This window comes from Pongo pygmaeus, chromosome 7 (assembly GCF_028885625.2).
Source record: "Pongo pygmaeus isolate AG05252 chromosome 7, NHGRI_mPonPyg2-v2.0_pri, whole genome shotgun sequence".
Classification (NCBI taxonomy): Eukaryota; Metazoa; Chordata; class Mammalia; order Primates; family Hominidae; genus Pongo; species Pongo pygmaeus.
Genome location: NC_072380.2, coordinates 19,811,194 through 19,828,399, shown reverse-complemented (window position 1 = coordinate 19,828,399; position 17,206 = coordinate 19,811,194). Strand labels below are relative to the sequence as shown.

The 17,206-nt window shown below is 40.0% G+C and overlaps 1 protein-coding gene across 12 annotated transcripts in view; it reads left to right on the top strand.

The window, feature by feature from the left end:
- CSGALNACT1 (chondroitin sulfate N-acetylgalactosaminyltransferase 1) overlaps window positions 1-17,206 on the top strand; it is a 357,330-nt gene that overhangs the window by 20,497 nt on the left and 319,627 nt on the right. For 6 of the 12 annotated variants that reach the window (XM_063668565.1, XM_063668560.1, XM_063668562.1 and 3 more), the window contains exon 2: window positions 4,965-5,073. The exons of 5 other annotated variants lie outside the window; for them this stretch is intronic. The gene's annotated coding sequence lies outside the window, so the exon portion shown is untranslated. The remainder of the gene's footprint in view (window positions 1-4,964; window positions 5,074-17,206) is intronic. One more of the 12 variants, XM_063668559.1, reaches the window with a different exon arrangement.

Sequence of the window (17,206 nt, the reverse complement as noted above, 5' to 3'; positions counted from 1 at the left end):
AAATTTTTCCATATGTGTCTAACTTAACGAAGTCTAAAATTAACCACTGATCAATATATTTATGTTTCTTTTTCCTAAAAGAAAGTATTAGAAAACTGTGATCCCCACCTGTTTAGTATTTTTGCCTTATCTATCTTGTAAATTGACAAATTAGATATTATTATTGCTATTGTACTAAATGGTGAGCATTCATTTGGCTTTAACCACATTTATGTATTTTTTTCCCAGTCACAGTTTCTTCTTGCCTCTTAGACTCTTTCTGGGAGATATATACATCCTGAAATACATTATTTAGAAGTTCTTTTAGTAACGGCCTGTTGGAAGTAAACTCTCCTAGTTTTATTTATCTGACAATAACTTCATTTTATTCTAAGTTTTCAAAGATAGTTTCATTAGGTATAAAATTCTAGGTTGGAAGTTATTAACTTTCAGTACTTAAAATATAGTATTTAACTGGCTTTTGAGAAGTCAGTTTTAAATTGAATTGATATTTATAGAAATATGCCTTTTTTATCTGGCTGCTTTAAATACCTTTGTTTTTCCTATCTCAACTCTCTCCTTTCTGCTTTTATTTTTAATGTGGTGAGTGAGGATTTTTTTTTTTTTTTTTTATCCTGTTCAGAGTTTTGTGAGCTTCCTGAACTCAAGGATAATTGTCTTTCATCAATCTTGGAAAATTCTCAGCCATTATTTCTTTGAAAATAACCTCTTTCCCCAATGTTGCTAGTGTTTCCTTCTGGAACTCTAGTGAGATGTGCTGTAGAGTTCCTCTCTGTTCCTTAATCTAGTTCATATTTTTATCTTTTTTCTCCCTCTGTGCTGTTTGCTGGGTAATTTTTTCAACTCTATTTTCTGTTTTACAAATTCTCTTTTTAACCATGTCCAATACAATATGTAGACCATCTATTTGGTTTCTAATGTCAATGTACAGACATACTGTGCATAGGAACTGTTCAGTTAATGGCTTTTTGAAAAGTGGTGCCACTCTTTGGATGATTCCTGTTTTTTTTTTTTTTTTTTTTTTTGGTTTTTGGACCTAATGACTTTCTCAGTCCCAAGTACATGAGATAAAACCCTATAGGAAGTGATATTTAGACATTAGAAATTCAGGAAAAGACATAGTCAGCAGTTTGTGAGAGACTATCCTATAGAAACTTTTTCTGTAAAGGGCCAGATGATAAATAAATATTTTAGACTATTGTGGGCCATTTAGTGTAAGTTACAACTACTCAAGTCTGTCGTCATAGGAAAAAAGCAGCCATAGACAACATGTAAATGGATGAGCTCAGCTATATTCTAGTAAAACTTTATTTATAAAAACAAGCGGGCTATAGTTTTCTGACCCCTGCTAAGGAAATTTGAATTCTGCTTTGTGTTTGGATGAATTAAAACATTTTCTGTGCACACATTGCAAAAAAAAGAGAAGAAGAGATGGCTGTTGTACATCTCTTTAGCTTGTTGTGATTGCACTATTTCCATAAGTTTTGAAGCATTTTTTTTTGCCTTAAATATGTTTTCCCATGTTGCAATATTATTTTTACTTGCAGATTGAATGTGAAATACCCATAAACTTACCAAATGTTGAAAATTGATGAAACACATTGGTAAAATTGATTATATAAAAAGAAGAAAAAAGCCTTTATGTACTTTGTATTTTTTCTATACTATATATTTGTTCACTTTCAAATTGTTTTTAGGATTTGAATTTGTTTTTATTGTTCAATTGACATATTATTCTACCTGTCAATGTTGTCTGGATGTCTTCCATGGAAATGGAATATATTATAACTTTTCTCCATTGAAGTTATTGAAACTGTTTTTATATTTAACAATTTTTCATGTAAAGTTGTTAAATAAGGGTCAGATCTTCTGTCTTTCAATACATAAAGTTTTATTTTTTTAAGCCTATCTGATAGTTCTTGATAGTCTCTTTGTCTTTTGCCATACACTTAAAGATAAAACATTTTTATAGTTTTTATTTGATAATTCCAATATCTGCAATTTTTGTGCATGTAATTTTGCAGCATGGTTTTTTTTCTGTTACGTGCTCATGACAGCTTTCCCCCCTGAGAATTTTGTGGTATTTTGATTTGAGCTTCTGGTCACTGGAATGTTATCTGTGGGAATGTTAATGTGAGAATTTTTTGAGGCCTATATTTAAAGTGTGTTTGTTCAGAGAGGACTTATATTTATTTCTTGGAGGCATCTGGGAGTACTATCATTCCAAGGTGTTTCAAAATGAAATCTTTGGTATGGAAATTTTGGGGCCCCAGAGTACCAGTTTCAGCCTATACCTGTGTGAAGGAGGCCTTATAGTTAGGCATTCTCAGGGCACCTCTTTTTCATTTTTCACCCAGAGCCAATGCTGAGATGGGCAAGCATCTCCACTTGCTTTCTTGGATCATATTTTTCTAATTTACCTCCTAAGGCTGCTGCATTTTGGGGGTTCTCAGTTCTGTGCATGGGATCTCTTCTGGCAACTCTGGCCCCAGCATATGCCCTAGACATTGCCCCTTGTCCCTTCTAAGTGGCTCACTAACATTGATTTCCTGGCTAGCAAGAGCAAACCTGATCTTTCTTATCTGTTTGGATCCATGCTTTCCTGTTATCTCAGGGCTCTGACAGTTTTCATTGTTTACCCGTCATCTCAACCATGCATTCAGAGATGTATATTTATAATATACATACACACATATATACATATACACATATATGTGTATATTATGTGCGTGTTTTGACATTCAGTAACTTTAGGTGTTTTGTACAGGGTTTTTTCAGCTATCTGGTCTGCCATGTTACTGGCAATGGAAGTCTGTGTTTTCTTCTTCCTCAGATTTTTCTGTGACTTCTCAGACATTCAGCCAAGAGTCAACACTCATAGAAGAAGGGAAGAGTACTTCAGAATTCTTCTCTTTCTTGTCTTAAAAGAAAAACTTCAGACAAATTAAATTTAGCGGAGTTTATTTGTGCAAATAATGATTCATGAATCAGGCAGCATCTTGAAGGAGTAGAGGTTCAGAGAGCTCAGCCCAGCAATGTGCGCAGGCAGTATTTATGGACAGAGAAAGGAAGTATAGGCACAGCTTGGTTAGTCATGGCTGGGCATTTGCCTTATTTGGGCACAGTATGATGAGGCATTTACCTTATGATCTGATTTATTGGCAGCCTGTGATTGGCTGAAGCTTGGCTGCTGTGATTGGCTGAGACTCAGCTTTTTGTTACAAGAATATTCTCTTAAGTTAGGTGGCAGTTTGCTGTGTAAGGATTCAAAGTATTGAAGCAGCTTTAAGCCAATTTCATCTAGTTTAACACTTGGTACAAGGGGTAGATTTCAGGTTGTGTGCAGGAGGCTGATACTTTGAAATTTTTTATCTCTGATTCACATACCTTGATTCTGAGATGGAAGTGATATGGAGAGTGGCCATTCAGGTTCTGTTATAATTCCCAGAGCCTGGCACTAGCCTGGTCCCTCTCCATCCCTTGATTGAGGAGCCTCAGCGTTCATTGTTGGGGGGTGAACAGATAGCCCTGGCTCCCTGGTGTGCCATGAAGCAGCTGGGTCCACTTCTTAGAGTGCATTCTGGCCTCCTCTATGGTTTGGGCTTGCACTCCTGGGCTTGGTCATGAATTCTAAGCTGGAGATAAGCTGTTCCTTCCTTTTCAGTATTCAGAGATGGCAGCAGAGGTTCCCTTCTGGCTACTTTCAGGTACATTAAGGAAAAAAAATGGTCCTTAATGACAACAAATAAAGCTCATATGAGCAGAAGCAAAATGTAGAATTCTCACCTTAGCTAGTCTGCCTTGGGAAAGGTCAGTGCACATGTAGACGTCTTTCAGGCAAACAGAAAAGCATGCATAATTTAGCATGGGCATTATTTTAGCAGCAGAAGGACATAGACCACTCGGCACACAGAGTGCATTGTGCATTGCCTTTGTTACCCTCTGATTAAAATTCTGTCTTAGCAGTTGTGGAGGAGGTGAGCGATAATCCATATTGGCGTAAAACTTAGTATGTCACACAGCTGCTGGCTCCTAACTCAGAAAGTTTGAGACAATGGTGTTGATTTGGTAGTTATCCTGCATAGGGAATTGATTTATTCTTACTAATAGAAAATATAGGTTTTTGAAGTAGGCAATAATGGAATCTCTTTTACGCTTAAATAGAATTCCACATTAACAATTGATGGAGTGTGGGCCTTGGCTGTGATCTTGCAATGTGAACATACCACAAGAAGCACATTCCAAATTGACAAGAGTGCTTTATAAAATGTGAACTTGGAATATAGGGATGGGATTTTATTCTTATTTAACTCATATTTCTGAGATACCTTCCATATAAAGCACTGCTATGTAAAACAAAAGAAACAGAAAACAATGTTTTTTTACATTGATACTGATTGTTCTTTTCATTTCTGTCCAGAAGTTCTACTCTTTATCAAATTAGTTATTAATCCTCAGAAATCCTCTTTCAGCACTATACCATTTCTAATATAACAGGGTAAAGGGATGCGTTAGTAGCATAATCATTTGAAATGATAAGTACTCCATTTTTCACCATTTATATTTTATTCCTTTTGTATTGCAAAATAAATTTGAGATATTTACTTGTTCTACTTTTAAAAAGAACAAATCAAGAACAACATATCCAGTATCATCAAAGTTACAAAATAGATAAATTAGAAAATTATTTGCATTCTAAAAAACAACAACAATTAAACTTCCCTTTGTAGGATCCAGCAATGCAAAGTAATACAGAGGGTGATTCATATGGCAAGGGAATGGATTTTGAAATGACGTAATTTATAAAGATCCATATATGTAACTTTTCTGCAACTTGATCTATTGCCTAAAGTGTCTGTGAATACTTCTCACTTCTCTGTATATTGTTTTAACTCATAAACCTTGATGCTGTTTTCCTGTTTATTCTTTTAACACATACTCATCGAGCCACTGCTGTGTGCCAGGTGCTGTGCTGGTGATATGGGGTGAAAGTCCCACGAAGACACATATGGCTGCTTTTTATTCTACTTTCAGGATCAGGGAAGACAATATCAAGTGAAAGGTCAACTATCGGTGAGTCAGAATTTCATGTTCTTGTTTTCAAGAGACGGTCCTTGAACACAGCAACTGATTCTGGTGCATATTTTGTGGCAGCTGGTAAGTAAAGTTTACCACAGTAGACATTGATTGATTTTAATTGGATGTATTTTGTTGTAGAAATACTGTTAAAAAACTCTTTAACTTCTGCATGTCAGGAAATTAAAAATAGTGTTTTTGAGGACAGATTTTTCTTGTTAGTTAATGTTCATCAAAGACAGCAGGAGAAACACAACCGTTATGCTAGTTTATTTGAAAACGTGCCGTTTTAAGCACACTAATTTCTAGAAAAAAGGGAGAACTGATTAAAGCTAGATTGATTCAGATTGCAACTTTAGCTTATGTTACCTAATTCTCTTAACTTGGAAGATTTAGAATTGATTGTAAGAAAGCATTTGGCCAATGACACCTTTTTAGAAATGGTCTTGTTTTCTGTGTGCTATCAACTCGTTATGGAGATCAAAGCTCTGATGCCATACATAATTGAAATGCCAAAGATAGAGTTGCAGCACGGCCTGACAGCTTGGTTATTATTTGACTCAATATTTTAATTTATTTTCTAAATTATTAACCATGGCAACAGTTTAAAAGAGTTCTCAATATACAATTATAGAGGATGCTGATGAGTAAGTATCTGCTGTTTCTTGATCAAGAATTAGAGCCTGAGATGGAATTATTTTTTATTGTGGTAAAATATACATAGTGCAACTATCTTAAAGTGTACAGTTTGGTGGCATTAAGTACATTCACGTGGTTGTGCAACCATCTTCTATCCACAGATGTCTTTCAGGAGCTTATTTTTATTGAGGTTGTTTGGAGGTGTTGTGTTCAAGATGGAGTTGTATTATGGAAAAGTGGCATCAGTTTCTCAGGTGTTAGTTTGTAAGATGATGTGTCAGGAAACAGCCATATTTATTTATTTATTTGAGATGGAGTCTCGCTCTCGTCCAGGCTAGAATGCAGTGGTGTAATCTCGGCTCACTGCAACCTCCACCTCCTGGGTTCCAGGGAGTCTCGTGCCTTAGCCTCCCAAGTAGCTGGGATTACAGGCATGGGCTACCACGCATGCCTAATTTTTGTATTTTTAGTAGAGACACAGTTTTATTATGTTGGCCAGGCTTGCCTCGAACTCCTGACCTTAGGTGATCCACCGGCCTCAGTCTCTCAAAGTGCTGGGATTACAGGCATGAGCCACTGAGGCCAGCCAAGGAGCTTATTTTTATTGCTGGTTTTTTGGAGGTGCTGTGTTTGAGTGAGCCTAATGGAGTTGCATTATGAAAAAGTGGCATCACAAGCTTCTCAGGTTTTAGGTTGTAAGATGATGTGTCAGGAAACAGCCATCTTTAGCAGCTGTTTAGGCTCATGATTCTTTTTCTTTCAGGGAGCCTCGCACCCCCTAATTCCAGTGGGGATCCCTGTCCAGGTTAATTCTCCATTCCCTGACGCTTCAAGGAGTTCCCCACCTCTCCTCCCAGGGCGTTTGCCAGCTGTCCTGGTGGCATGAAGAATGCAGGAGGACACATTCTGTTCTGCCCAAGCTTGGGGCAGGGAGAGCTGGTTTCAGCTCTGGCCAGTGGCCATTGGAGTCTGGTTTGCAAGATGATTAGAGTGATGGAACACAAGAGAGCTATTTCAGTGTTACTGACAAATACCAGGGACTTATTAAGTGACATTCTACTCTAAGAACACAGTCAGAGGGATGATCAAGGGCCATTTCGCTCCTACCCAGGAGCCAGGCAACTCCGTCACTGGATGAACGTGGAAGGGGTGGCTGTCACCCGGGAGGTGGGCGTCACCCCTGTAGCTCTGCACACAAGGACAGACAGCAGGCAGCTGAGAGTGATGGCCTAGTTATTCCTTCCGGTGGGTTCACCTTATTTACTTTTTTGCTTATCCTTAAGTACATTTTTCTTTATTGGAAAAAGTCCATTCAGAATAGCAGGCCACTTAAACATCATAATTCCAACCTCAGCATGGACATAATACCAGTTTAACAACACAGAACATTTTTAGTCCCCTAGCATAAGCAATTTCTTTATTAGCAGCTTGACTAGTAGTCCTGCAGTGTGCAAATTCTGTTAGTGGCCGCATTTTCAAATCCCACCTCAGCCAGCCAGGGAGCTACGTGTCCTATTCCCCGGGTGTTGTTCTATCTTGGTCTTCATGATCTCTTGGTTGGTTCCGAGCATTCTGATTTAGGAATGGTGACATTGAGTGTAAAGGAGGGAGTGTGATGGCTTTTAATGTGATTTTGACTTTGCATTTCTCAAGGAATGAGCTTTCTACTTTTCTGTAACTCAGGCAGATGAGAGTCGTGATTACAGATTGGGGATCTTGAAACATTGCATGGTCACTCTCAGTAAGATTGTAAAGGTCTCTAGTCTGGTGGGCTCCACTGGCACCCTTTGTCTGAGATCGCTCCCTCTGAACATGGAGTGGCAGGTGACATCAGCACCCTACTTCTGCTGGTGAGCTGATTTCTCTTGCTGAGAACTGAAGGTGCTGGGGAAATGAAAAATGATGCTCCCTCACAAAAAGTTGACAGTTCCCCAGTAAAGGAGGATGGGAACTTTTTCATGGGACCCCGTTCAACTCTTCCTTCTAAATGCTGTGGAGCCCAGGAATCCTCCAGGCACAAGGTCATATGGGACCACCCTTCTCTGTGTGGTGAAAGCAGAGGATAAACGAGGGGGAAGGGCATTCTTGTGGTATTTGTAGCATGTTCTCCATGTCTTCTGTGGCAGATTATTCCTGGGCCAGGAAGTGCAGGAGAAAAGCAAGGTTAGATCAAAATGAAATGAATTAAAGCCTTTCAACTGGCCTTGGTGAGGTCCTAGGCTCTCTAAGTTAAAAGGAACGTATATCGACTCTAACTAGCCCTCTGATCCTTGAAGCCTCTCTACAGCATCCCAGGTTGTCCGGTCTGTGTTTGAATACTCCTGGGACAGCAAACTCACTACTTCACAAGGCAGGCCATTCTGCATCTGTATGACTCAATCTGGAAGTGTTTTACAGCTTCCACCCATTGGTCTTAAATTCTGCCCTTAGAGGAATGAGGAACCATGCATAGGAATGGTTGCTAGTTTGCATATGAGCACTGTCTGCAAATATACACGCAATCACTTAACAAGCAAGCAAGCAAACAAATGAATAAGCAAATATTAAAGTGAACTGAGAGTTCTTCTTAACTCCATTATTTAATTCCTTTGGTTTAATGTGCTCAGAGACTTCTGAGTGTATCTATTAATTTTCAAAAGACATGACTTTCTTTCCTTACAACAATGGTACATTTCAGTCCTCACTTAGTTGTATCTAGTAGGTCAAGTTTAACTGGTTTATATTGTTAAGGACTTATCCATGGAATATTTTGTGAGAAGAAATAATAGGAAATTTGTGATAATTTCCTTTGGGAAATATATCAGCTCAAAAAACAATAGGAACCTTTGAAAATTTTCCCTTAGTAAACTTGTTTAGTAACATGTTGGTAACCCATAGCTCCTTAGAAATCAGACTGCCTGCCTGAAGGACAATTTTATTTTAATTTCACCTTCTCAAAGGTCCTATGCCAAAGGTAGGTGAGTTAAGCCTTTTGGGGATTGAGGAAAGGGTTACCACTTTTTTCCACAGTGCAGTCATACACACCTAAAAATGTTCCATAATTTTTGGTAGAAATTGTAAGAAAGTATTAAAACTCAAGAAATGAATTAACAAGCCACCTTTTTATGCAGAGGCAGCGTGCCTCTGCATTGAATGAATAGTACTTTATTCCTACAACTGCATAAATCGTGGGCTGAAATGTGGAATGAACATGTGGCCTCGAAATCAATGAGAGTGTGTGTGCGTATGTATTCAGATTAGAACAAGTCTGTGCAAATAGGATTATAAGTCTGACCTAAAGTCACAGAACCCTGAAATAGAAGAGTTTAAAATTAAATTCCATCTTCAGCTCACACCAGTGAGTTGAAGCATTTCTTTGAGCTTCTCAAACAGATCCTTCTTACTGTATGTAGCATTAATAATTTCTACTGCACAAAGAATGCTTGATATTTTAGCCTGCATTCTTATTCACTTTTTATTTTTAGAGCTGACCTGTAGATGTGTTAATTTTTCCATGAAAACTGTTAAACTGTGACTGTGGAAAAATGAGCCTACTTCTTTTGAATCATGTAGAAATTATCATAGTGTTTCCTTTGCGTGAGTCACAGTTAGATTTTACATAGAAGAATTTTCTTAATCCTCATAACAACCCTACGAGATTTTACAGATGAGGAAATGGAGGCACTGAATGTCTAAATGACTTGCCCAGGCCATGCTGCTAGTAAGTGCTGGAGCCCAGATTTAAGCCCTGGCAGCCTTGTTCCTGAGTGTGGGTTCTTAATCATTACACAACACAACCTCTCAGAGCATCGCGCGTAGAACTCCTGTCACACTTGGAATGACATCTTGCTTCTATTCATTAAGATAAGGCTAGTCTCTTAAAGAGACTCAACAATAATTTTAGTTGTTTAAGGAAATATATGTTTATTTCCCTCTCATGTGGTCTGAGGGGAGCATTCCAGGTGAGCAGGCCTAGGAGGCCTCAGGGCAGAGGCAGGACTTTTGCTAACTTTCCACTGGAGACAACTGAGGCCCACCTTGGTCCCAGGGTCATACCTACGTGTCAGGAAGGATGGGAAATGTCACCCAGCCATGGTGTTAGGGAAAAAGGGAGGGCACATTTTGATGGGCAGCCATCAACCGTGACCAAAAAGGAGAATATCACCATCTTGATAGAAACAATTTGTGGCCAATTGCAGTGACTCACACCTATAATCCCTTTGGGAGGTTGAGGCGGCTGGATCGCTTGAGCCCAGGAGTTCGAGACCAGCCTGGGCAACATGTTGAAACCCCATCTCTATACAAAATACAAAAATTAGCCAGATGTGGTGACATGCGCCTGTAATCTCAGCTGCTTGGGAAGCTGAGTTGGAAGGATGACTTGAGCCTGGGAGGTAGAGGTTGCAGTGAAAGCCGTGATCATACCACTGCACTCCAGCCTGAGTGACAGAGCCAGACCCTGTCTAAAACCAAACCAAACCAAACCAAACCAAACCAAACCAAACCAAACACAATTTTGTAATTACTAGGTGCAACCTGTCAACTAAAGAAAATAATTAAAGAGAAGGAAAAAGTCACTCCTAATTCCACTGTACATTTTTTTTTTCCTTCATGCTGCTCATCATCCACTCCTTTCCATAAGCCCTCTGATTTCCTTTTGGGGAATCACATCTCTCCCCGATAAGGGAAGTCCGGTGTGATTGAAAAGCAGGTCGGGTGCCTTCCCTCAGCCCCAGGAGTGGGTGTGTGACCCAGGCTGGACCAATAGCAAGCTTCTTCCCAGGGATTTGAATTTTGAGGGGAATAAAAGTGCTGAGTTTATTCATTCCTGGAGGTGGTACCTTGACTAGTAACTCTGTATGAGGATGTTCCTAAGGTTGCTGTCTAGAAGCTTCTAGAACTGCCTTAGTTCTCACTGACTCACAGGTGTGGCTCCTCAGCTTTCAGTCCTCTGAGCTCTCAGTATCCTAATAAAACCCCTTTTGTTGAAGTTAGTCAGAATCGGTTCCTGTTGTTTGCCACCAACGATTTTTAACGGATATACTTGCTATCCAGAGGAAATCTCTGCCAACGTTTGATGTTTTCCTTCCATTGTCTTCTAGTATATTTTTTTCATAGTCAGTATTATATTGTTCATATGACTTTATGCTCATTCTAAAAATATTTGTACATGATGACTATAGTTAATAATAACGTATTGTACATTTTTTAATTGCTGAGAGAGTAGATCTTAAATGTTCTCACCATACAACATGATAAGCTTGTGAGGTGATGATATGTTATTTAGCTTGACTTAACCATTTTACAATATATTCATGTATCAAAACATCATATTGTACTCTAAATGTGTACAATTTTTGTCAACTATACAAAGGAAAAGAAAGAAAAAGTAAACATGAAAACAAAAACATAAAAATGAATATTTTTTCAATTCACAACAGTAGTTGTATAATATTAGATTGCATGAATGTTCCATATTTATCAAGGTAGTTAACAATTTTTTGTGTCATAAACGTATTTTTTAAATTACATATCATTTTGGAACCATAGGGCTATTTCATTTATCAAAGGCCCTGTATGTTATGGTTTTAAAATTTAATGTTAACTTATATTAAAGTTTGTAACTATTTACAATAACATTTTTATCCAAATACAGGGAGCTTATATTATTTCCAATATACAGGCGATGCAGGCAGAATTATCAATATTTTGTTAGGAAATTCAAGGCTGCATGACTTTCCCTAGGTAATATGGCCACAGAGACTAGGCAAAAAAATTCAAGTCTTCAGGACACAGAGGATTTTAAGTGAAACTACTCTGAATGATACCATAATTGTGGATTCATGTCATTTGTCGAGACCCATAGAATGTACAATACCGAGAGTGAACCCTGAATTACGGACTTTGGGTGATAATGATATGTCAATGTAAGTTCAAGTGTAACAAACGCACCACTCTGCTTGGGTATGTGGGTAATGGGGGAGGCTGTGTATGTGTTGGGGGTAGAGGATATATGGGAAATCTGTGTATCTTCCTCTCAATTTTGCTGTGAACCTAAAACTGCTCTAAAAAAGTGAAGTCTTTGGCCAGGCGTGGTGGCCCACTCCTGTAATCCCAGCACTTTGGGAGGCTGAGGCATGTGGATCACGAGGTCAGGAGTTCGAAAACAGCCTGGCCAACATGATGAAGCCCTGTCTTTACTAAAAATACAAAAACTAGCTGGGCATGGTGGCAGCCTTCTGTAATCCCAGCTATTAGGGAGGCTGAGGCAGGAGAATTGCTTGAAACCGGAAAGCAGAGGTTTCAGTGAGCCGAGATCACACCACTGCACTCCAGCCTGGGCAAAAAGAGCGAAACTCTATCTCAAAAAAAAAAAAAAAAGTGAAGTCTTTAAAGAAATTCAGGTATTTTTGTGCATTGGGTTCCATCTTATTTACCAAGTTACTTTCCAGAGCCACGCTGGGTGCCCCCTTGCCTTGGGCAGCCAGGACGCAGATTCTTACATCTGTGCCTTCCAAAACTCAGCCCTCTCTTTAGAATGGAGGGTGGGTTGCACTAGCGAAGTGCTCGCCAAGGCTTAGTGCCTTGGACTTCTGCACCTGCCTGAAAATGGACAGTTATCCATAGTGTCAGAGGGAAACTCGGTGCTTACTTCTGATCTTCTGTAGTTTTTTTGGGGAAGGATGAACCCTGCATCAGGTTAAACAGCAGCAGTTAGAGGTGAGTAGATGGAGGCATGGGCAGGAGCAAGGTTGGAGCTCATGAGTCAGACAGCCACAACGAAACGAGGGAGGAGAGAACAGGGGCAGCAGGGCTCTTGGAGATGCTGAGGATGCAGCTCTCTGCTTCCGTGGGATGGTGGATAGTCATCCATCACCAGCCAAAGAAGAGAATGTGGGGCCACCAAGCACACGTGGCACTCTGTCTTTCCCATTCCACCCTCCCTGAAAGGTCATGACACATGGCAACAACACGCAGAGGATGCACTGTGTCTGTGCGTGAAACCCACAAGGCTGTGGTACTCAAATATCTGAGCAGAACAGATTTCTCTTTGCAACTTGTATTGACTTCATTGCACCTTCATTGTATTTTGCGAATCCTTACATATTAGCCGAGAGTGCAACAGCAGGCAGAATAATGGCCAAAGACAGCCACGTCCTAATCCTTGTCGTTGTAATCTGTTATTATATGCGGCAAAAGGGACTTTGATGTGATGAAGGGAGGGACCTTGAGATGGAGAAATTATCCTGGGTTATCTGGGTGGGTTCAGTATCACAGACTTCTTGAAAGAATCAGAAAAAGAGAGGTGGTGATGAAGGCAGAGAACAAAAGTGATGCCGTATGAGAAAAACTCAGCCAGCCATTGCTGGCTTTGGAGATGGATTCAGGAGCCACCAACCACAGCCTCTGGAAAAGGCATGGAAATGGATTTTCTTGACACTGGAAAAAGCAAAGAAATGGATTATCCTAGAGCCTCCAGAGGGAACGCGGCTCTGCTGAGCCCTAGATTTTAGCTCAGTGAGATGCATTTTGGACTTCTGACCTCCAGCATTTTAAGATCATGTGCTTGGGTGGTTTTAAGCTGCCACGTTTTGGGTAGTTTGTGGCCGCAGCTCTGGGAAACTGATACAAATGTGCTGCTGGGCAGCGGTGGCCTTGCTTTCCCGGACAACTCGTGCTCAGCTTATTGGATATTGGAAAATCAGCATGGAGATTTTATACAAAATCTCCACTTTAGGGAGAATTTCAGCACAAATCTGAGAGTCAGAAAATCCTAGGGTTTTCAAAATGAGAGATTTCAGGCTTCCCCTCCTCGAAATAATTGGTAATATGTTACTACTTCTATTGATAGAAAAAAGTTTCCTCCTCTTTAAAAATAGATTCTTTGGTTAAGCAAAGAACTATAGGTCAGAGCTTTAGTTTCAAACCAACTGTTTATATTTTCATTTGAATTTGGGACCAGGACTGTTTACAGATTGTAATATAGCCACTTGCATTTTCCAGAGTGTTTTTAGCATTTTCTCATGTACAGTACCATCAAATGGTGCAGTGTATCACTAGGCTTAATTATCAGCTTTTCAAAGGAGGCACTTTTTCCAAAAAGCGCATCCTAGTGTGAGAGGAACACACATGACCTCTGTGTCCTTGTACCAGAAAGCAAACCTGTTGCTGTGCCTTCCTCCTCGTGCCTTCATCTCCTCTCTCCGTCCCAGCAACTTCCATTCCTTAGCGGATCATTTTATAAATTCCATTCCCTTTTTCTTCTTTTGTTATCCTGAGAACTAACAAAGTCAACTAGTCCTGAGGTTTGCGGCAAACACTGATTTATTCTTTTTTCAGAATAGTACCTTGCATTTGAATAACGTGAAAGTGATGTGACATTTTACGTGATGTAAGTGTAATTACACTTTCTAAGAATCCGCACCTCAAGATGTTTTGGGTTTTTATTATGGCCCACTTGTCTTTCATTAGCACGTTAACAATATTAAACACACACATATGATATTGTTTTCATTTATTTGGGTGTATACCCCAAACATAAGTTCCTTCAAATATAAGGGCTTGAAAATAAGGGAAATAAGACTGATCTTAAATTTTAGTATCAACCTGTTGAGTCTTTGGGCCAGAGCCCAAAATAAGGTGAAGATTTCCCAGGACAGAGGCTTGAGGGTAATCTGAGAAAATAAATTAGCATATACAAATAGAGGAGGCTTGCTCTAAAGTGGAGATGATTGAAAAGGGAGAAACTTGAGACTTTGGAATCACTTATCTAAACTTTGTCCCTAGAATAAAGATCGGTGGCAGGTAGCAGTGACAGCCAAGGAAGTCCAAATAGTCTAGTTGCCCTGAAAACATCTGGGAAATGTTTATACTTGCTTCTGTTTTGGTTTTCTCAACAACGTTCTGATATTTACTGGGCTTTCCCTGTTGCTGATCTTGCTACCTGGGGAGAATATACTGGTCCCCAAGATGTTAACTCCTATTGCAAAAGAGGAGTTGGTGCTGTAGTCCTGCCCAGCACTTTGGGCTTGGTTAATGTGAGTCTCTCTGAGGGATGACCCTGCCCTCGGTGAGTGTGCAAGGCCAGTGCCCATCCATGACTCTGGTCAATGTGCCAGGGCTGTGAGGCCCCCTGCAGGGTGGCCAGCTGGACTGAATTTGGTGGACCACATGCTCCCATCTGCCCCCTTCTCCAGTAACCACCCATGACCCTAGGCTGGGGAGACCATGGGCAAATGGTGTTGACTTTTGTGGCCAGACCTGGATTTGCATCTTGCCTCTGAAACCTAATACCTATTTGAGTTGACTTTGCTGGGCCTCTGTTTTTGTATCTGGAAATTGAAGAGAACACCTACATTTTAGGGTACCTGGCAGAAAGTAAGCATCCAAGAAATTATAACTATTATTTTAATTTGAATTAGCTAAAGGCATCGTAAGACATTGCAAAAAGCTAATAGATTAATTCATTTATTTAAATAAAAAATACTGATTGAGGACCTTTATGTGCCAGACACTATACTGTGTACATTTTAGGGGAGAGAGCAGTCAATGGGACAGGCAGGGTGGTCTCAAGTGCCAATTTCTTTTGCTTCCTTCTTGTGTTTAATGTTCTTTTTCTCATCTAATTAGGAAAAAAAAAATAGATAACTAAATGCTTATTTTAAACAAATTTGAAATGTAAGCAAAAGGTTTCTATTGAACTTAAACCAGCATGAATTAATCAGTTTTAAATCATAGAAAAAAATTCAATATGAAATTTATTTTTTTTGCTTGAGTTGAAGACTTACTAGGTATTGGGAGCTGACACGGTAAATGTTTTACTGTAGCAACATTTTAGATTTGAATCTTTACATTGGCTACACCAGGGAATTTGTTTTTATAGCAATTAATTTTTCTTTTGAAATTAATATGAAAGGAATACTTTTAATGGTCCATAGATTTATTGACTTTATGTAAAGAAACAGCTAAAGCCAATTAGCATGTTTTAATTTGCATATATCGTGCAGTTCATCAGGCATAAATGTGTTCTCAGCATAATGCGTGATATTTCTCAAGTATGTGATATGATGAGAAGACTTTGGCGGTCTTTTCAAATTTAACCTTTTCCATGACAGACAGAATTCTGTGTTTGTCATGGAATGTGATATTTTAGTGTGAAGTGGCCCAATTTAAATGCTTTTAGCTAGAAGCCTCTGAACTCTCTTGAGCACCCCAGCTATGGCTCATGTGCTTGTCATGGTCCATCAGGCTTTATGATTATTCCTCCGAGTTTCTTATCTCCCCCTGATAGATGAGAACCATGTGTGGACTAGGATCGTGTCTTATGTGTTGTTGTCTGTGCCTATGTGTTTTGGGTAAAATATTTTTGTAGTTGCAGATTTCAGAGTGCAAACAGTGATTTCCATACTTTGTTGATCAAAATCCTTCTATACATAGCGGGTGGAGTAGGCAGAGGGCTTGAGGTCTTGGCTGGGGACTTGGGCTTGTTGCATGGGCCTGGAGATCAGTTTCACAGTCTCCAGGATGTTGTTCACAGCAGGTTTTGGAAACGGTGGTGACAGGACTAGGACTCAAGAGGAAATCTGGCAGATATCCCCAGTGTGGTTCTGGGGTGTGAGCCTTGAACTGAGAACTCAATGGGGAACATTTCAAGGTGACTGAGTTCCAGCAGAAAAGGAGAGGGCTGGCTATACTGTTTGGTCACTGATTCTTGGATCCCATGTTTACTGGCACCTAGTGTGGTCCAGGAAACAGTGCTTTAAAACCCAGTGTGTATTTTCTTCTCTGTCCTGGCTGTGCAGCTCCTATAGGAGATGAGATCTGAGGTCTCAGGGCCTCTGCACAGGGCCGCCCTTATCGCTTCGGCAGGCCTCCTTGGGGACAGGTGTCAGGCTCAGATTCTTCATCAGGGACTTCGTTGCGATGTTTTAAAACATGCAACCAAAACCCTCTTCTGGGATGCTGCTTGGCCAGGACATTCTTGGGCATGAGCCAGCAGCACCAGAATCATCCAGAGAGCAATGGTGGAAAGCTTTTTCCCTTTTGGGCACTGAGAACAAGCAAGTGGATGGGAGGAAGAGGGGAGGGAGGGTGGAAAGAGAGAATCAGCATGATGTCTTCCCATGCCACGCCTGGCACAGCCACACTCCTTAGCCCTGTCCAGGGAAGGGAGCCACTCCTCAAAACTACCTCCCAAGACATGTAATGCATACAGTTCTACCAGGAAAGGTTGATTCTGTTGGATTGAACAGCATCTCTCCAGGTAGGATAAATGTGATATTTTAGTGTGAAGTGGCCCAATTTAAATGCTTTTAGCCAGAAGCCATTTCTCCCTCCTCTGAACTCTCTTGAGCACCCCAGCTATGGCTTATGTGCTTGTCACGGTCCATCAGGCTTTATGATTATTCCTCCGAGTTTCTTATCTCCCCCTGATAGATGAGAACCATGTGCAGACTGGGATCGCGTCTTATTTCTCTCTCTTATTATTAAGCACGTTGCCTCCCTACATCAC